Below are 5,741 nucleotides of genomic sequence, written 5' to 3' on the forward strand. Positions count from 1 at the left end.
ATATGTGTGTGTGTGTGTGTGTGTGTGTGTGTGTGTGTGTGTGTGTGTGTGTGTGTGTGAGTATCTACATGTATGTATGCCCTACGATTTTACTAATGTATCTGCCTGCATATGTGTAATCATTCACAAAGCACCTGGAATTACGGGTAATCTTTCTGTTTTCAATCCCCACTATCAGATTAACACAATTTCCAGATTTTTAGATTTAGGTAATTTTTGAATTTTTTAGACAGAAACGTATTATCTGCTATGACTAATAACATCAATCACAATACACTTCTCTTCTTGGATACCAATATCCGGTCGATTTGCCTTAATTTTCATTTTCTGGGCGCCAATATCCGGTTGATTTGACTTATCATGATCACTCTGTCATTCTTTGAGACCATTTTTATATATGTGTATATAATTTTCTGTTAGTTGGTATTTAATAATGCTAGTATGACTTCTAGCGATTGAAAGTGAGTGTTTTCACATTTTCATGCATGGACACGTACTCATATTCACCTCTTTCAAGGTTGTGCAGCTAAACGTAATATGTTTTGTAGTTACTTTACAACACCCAGTTTTAATACGTTGTACAGGGCACGGCACCCAATGCCCTTTTACCCTTTAATAAACGTTTTAACAGCAAAGGCATGGCGTACACCGGTTCAAACTATAACGAAACCTATCAAAAAATGAACACAACGAAAACCTAAAATATGTAAATATGTGGGAGATGTTTTTGCCACACTATATTCTGCTTTATTTTATATGATTTTGAAACCGTTGTTGTGAGATTGCATTCATCTTGTCATATTAAAACCAGATTTCGAGTGAGTTCTGCGCTGCTCAGGCAAAGTATTAACCTTTTCCTTGTCATCGTCTCTTATGATATTCAGCTGAATATAGTGTATAATATCAACGTTAAAGGCGTGAAATTGTAATGATCTTTTGGACGTTGACTGATGAGGAAGAAGCAACAAATTTTCTGTTTCATATGTTTTAGTAAAATTTTCTGTTTGTTGTATTTTTGTTCAAATTTCAAAATATATTTATGTGACGCTACGCACTTCTCATTTTTTAAATCATTTATAAATTATTCTTGGAATAATTTTATGCGACGTCTATTTCTGTCTCTTTCTGTTTCTTTACCTCACTTTTGCTTTCCTCCCATTCTTTTTCTCTCTCTTTCCCTCCTTAATTATTTCTTCGTTCTGACTTGTTTCTGTCCTTCTCTCATCTCCAGCTCTACAGGACATTTTCATTTTCCTTTGCGTCAAGTCATATTCTGTAATTTTTTGTTGTATATGTATGTTTTATTTTGTTGTGTTTGTTTTTGTCATTGTCCTGTACATTCGTTAGCTATTCCAAGTGGCTTTTTGCTACTGGCGTCAACGAAAGTGAACAACATCAACGTTAAAGGCGCGTAATGATCTTTTGGACGATGACTGATGAGGAATAAGCTACGAATTTTCTATTTGTTGTTTTTGTAAATGTTTCCGTTCGCTGTGCTTTTATTAAATTTTATAACATACATACATATATGTATGTATATAAATATATACAAATATATATTCACATATGTATGTGCGTGTGTGTGTTTGTGAGTGTGTGTGAGTGCTTGTATGTATGTATGTATGCGTGTATGTGTGTATGTATATATGTACGTACACATGTATGTATGTATGTATGCACACCTTAGCTTCTGTTATTTCTCAGTTTTCCTCGTAGTTATCTGGTAGATCAACTTCTGTTTATATTTGATAAATTGCGTCTGTCGTAGGAAGTGTTTTGTCTTTTTGTTTTGTGGTGGATTCTCGTTTATTAGATACGTTTTTTTTAGTCATCTTACAACAGATAGGTTTCTAGTCAGAAGTTCCCAACCTACCTGACTTAGAAATGATACAATCTTTCTTTGTCGGAGTTTTCGTGGTTTATTCCAAATTCAGTTATTATAATTCGTGTCTAGTTTCGCTAATTCACATAGCTTTCACTTTACAATAATATAACTATAAATTATTACTGGAACAGCTAGAACATCGACGCCTAATGGCCTATTATTTTGACATTTAGCTCTGTTTTAAGTATTAATCTAATGAGTAGAGTCTGGAATAGTCATTCCTAACCTTTAATTTCTTGCGTGAGTGTGCGTGTGTGTTTCTATGTGTGTGTGCCTTTTGTGTGAGTGTGAGTATGTAATGTGTTGTCACTATTTCATTATTTTCTAAGTATTGTAAGTCTGTCGTTGGTGTAATTTTCATTATCTCTTTTTCTCTATCTAACATGACATTATTGGTCTCAATTAATTCCCCTTTTCCAAGGTTGTCTTAGCTCTCATATTTCTAAACTGAATTGCGTATAATTTCCTCTACTAAATTTGTGTGCTGTCTGAAACTGTGTTTGCAGTTGTTTATCACCTGAAGCATACAACTTGAGGACATCCATAAAGAAACTATGATTAATTGTCCACGCACACATTATGCATACGGGTCCAGTCTAATTTTGCATGTCGGTAAAAGATACTAGCACTCGACAGAAAAAAGTATAGGCAGAAAGACTCCTTAGAATGTGACTAAAAATCAAAGTGGTAGCATTCGTTTTATATTAGGTTGTTTCACATGAAATGTCGTATTTGAAAGGTAACAATAAAACGTTTCAGAAGTGTTAGAGAACTGATTTATGACGTTTACCCAACGTTTCCCTATATGTTATATATTCCTTCTTTAAAGAAAATCATCTTTTACTGTTAAACTGTCCGAATGCTTTTCTCTATTTAAGCATGTTTTGTTGCTTATGAAAAGCTCAAAATGCTTACATAAGTGATGATCAGTGGGAGAGATATCAGAGGAATAAGAAGGATGTTGAAACATCTCATAATTCAGGCTTTGCAACTTTTGGATCGTAACTTGAGGAGTGTGATGACGTGCATTGTCGACCAGCAAAATTGGGCCATCTCTATTCTCTAGACTGGGTTGCTTCTTTTTTCAAATCCTCATGCATACAATCAATTTCCTGGCAATACGATGTTGCTGTTACCGTTTTTCCTTGTTGCAAAATTGAATAACTCCTTTCGCAGACCACCATACAGTGACCACTAACATATTACGGTGCAATGGTGGGTTTGCGTAGTATTTAGGTGACTCTCCTGCATCTAATCACTGTCCTGTTCTCCTGCTGTTGTCAAAGAGTATCCATTTCGCATCACAAGTAATGATTTGATGCTAAAGTGGTCTTTTTCGAGTCGAGAAAGTAATAAGGGGCACACTTCGAGGCGTCTGTTCTTTTGAATCTCGTACAGTTGATATGGAACAAACCTATCCGTTTTCATGACATTCCAATTGTTTACAGGTGTCCAAAAACAGTTGTGCGAGATGTTTGGAGTTCTGATGAAAGTTTTCGAACCTTTGTTCTCGGATTTTGTTCAACCAAAGCATTTAATCTATCATACCGAATAACTGATTTTGGCCTACCCCTCGCTTTATTTTCAAGGTTATCTTCTCCTGAACTAGAGCTTTGGAACCATCTCTGAACAGTTGTGATGTCAACAAAACCATTACCAAAGACCCGCTTGATATTCCGTAGAGCTTCTGTGGTAGAGTGACCCAGTTTGTACTCATACGAGAAAATCTCTCAAAATCGTTTGGTTGTTATCATTTTCATAAGGTTTGTGGGTACGAATTTTGAATGCCAATATTGTTGGGAAAGAAAAAGGGTTAAGATTAAATGCAAGGTATACATAATTGGGATTTTAAATTACTGGAATAATTAGTAATTAAAAACGCGACATTTCATATGAAACAACTTAATATAAGCCCTTTTGTTTCTCTCTGAAGAATTTCTATTCACTCATGACATGTTTCATATAACTAATTATTGGTTCTCGTTCGTTATGGCTAATTCTATAGTAAAATTCTTTTATGGATAGGAAACACTGTTAAAATCCTTCAAGTAGTCAGTCCATTCCATGCTAAAATTCTCTCATCTTCTTTTACATCCTTTGGTTTTCTTTCCAGACACTTGTTTATTCTTTTGATATTGTTACACTAAATGGTTTGTAAACAGCCCAAAGGACTCTAGTGTTTTATCTTTACTTTTACAATATTGCGTAAAAAAAATGATTTTCTACAATTTGGAACATATTTGGGACACTTCAGCAATTAAACACATCTATTAGCAATTAAACAGTTACACATGTAATTTCCAACTTTATAAACTGTTGATACGGCCTAGTTGAGGTTGTGTTGCTTCATGAGTTGCTATAACCTTCCTCAAGCATTTGTTTATCATATACATAATTTTGCACACTCTCCACAAGAGCGAATTTTTTGTGCTCTGTATTCCCATCCCCGATTTTTCTACTCCTATATTGTTAGCGCCGTGTTAATTTTTTTCTTCTTTTTATTAGTTCTTGATATAATATCTTCGAATTATTACAATCGATCTGGTTCTTTTATTCAAACAATCATTTTTACTTTTCAAAGTGACTCATTATTTACGATTTAGAGCTTCAGAGAGGATCCCTTCTTTTAAGCTTCCTATAAAATAAATTCGCAACCATTTTGTTTTTTGCTGTTATGATATATTTCTTTATTACTTGTCTTCTATATTTTTCCACTGCTTTGTCACTGTAGATTACATTAAGGATTTAGAGATCTTTACTTTGATATTCTTTTTATTTTTCTGTTTTACAGGCCATTTGGTTAGGCTATAATTTTCAAGTACAAGCAGTCCTAAGAGAGGTTTTACTTTCTTTTATTGTGACTGTTGTTTATAATATTCAGTCTATTCTCATGATATTTCATAGTCACCTATATTTTCTTTAAATCTGCGCTTTCATTGTTCTTTCGTGGATTTCACTGTTTCGTGAACAAGTATTATCTTTCACAGATCAATTTGCTGTCTTGAATAAGATCTATCAATTCTGATTTTTAAAACTATTTTCACCATTAGAATTTTGTAATCTTTCGAATTTTCTATTATTGAACCATATTTATAGTCCTTCAATTCTATGTTTGTGTTCTAGTTTTGCTTCTGTTGATCTGTATTATCTAGATATTCTTATGTCCCAATATAATTTTTTTTTTTCTTTGTTTTACATGTGGTCCGTCAATTTCCGCAGGCCTTGAAATTCTTCGTTGGTCATTTCTAAAGAAAGATATCTGACTGAAGGGACAGCATTTTAAGTTACTGTCATTTATTGTCGATGTTTGCTGTTTCACTGGTGTTTTTATTTTTGCGTTCTGTTTCTATCGTTGATATCGTTCAGTTCTGAAAATATATATTCTTCAATTCGCTAATGTTTTCATATTCAAAAGCCACTTATACATACATATGAGGTAGTTTTTCTACAGAGATTATCAATTGTTGTGTTAGTCAGACTTTTAGGATAGATAATTGCTTTAAAATATGCATTTTGAATAGAATTATATCCTTCTCGTGCTGTCATTCGTTCATTTTAAACCGGACTCATTATTTAAATTGTGACCATTTCCGACGTATATTGATGTTTCTATCAGGTGATATGTCATCTGCACTGTACATACGTTTTATGCATCAATTCAACGAACACATTCACCTGTTCATTTTAGATTTTCATTTATGCTTCTTGTCATATTTTCGCATGGTTGACTGAATAGTATTGGTGGAAAATTTTGTCATGTGCTCAATTTTTTCTTCATTATGGCGAATATAATCTTTTATTCTTCATAGGTTTCAGCCTAAAAGCTGTGGCCATGCTGGATATATGTATATATATA

The sequence above is a fragment of the Octopus bimaculoides genome, chromosome 1 (genome assembly GCF_001194135.2).
Source record: "Octopus bimaculoides isolate UCB-OBI-ISO-001 chromosome 1, ASM119413v2, whole genome shotgun sequence".
Lineage (NCBI taxonomy): Eukaryota > Metazoa > Mollusca > Cephalopoda > Octopoda > Octopodidae > Octopus > Octopus bimaculoides.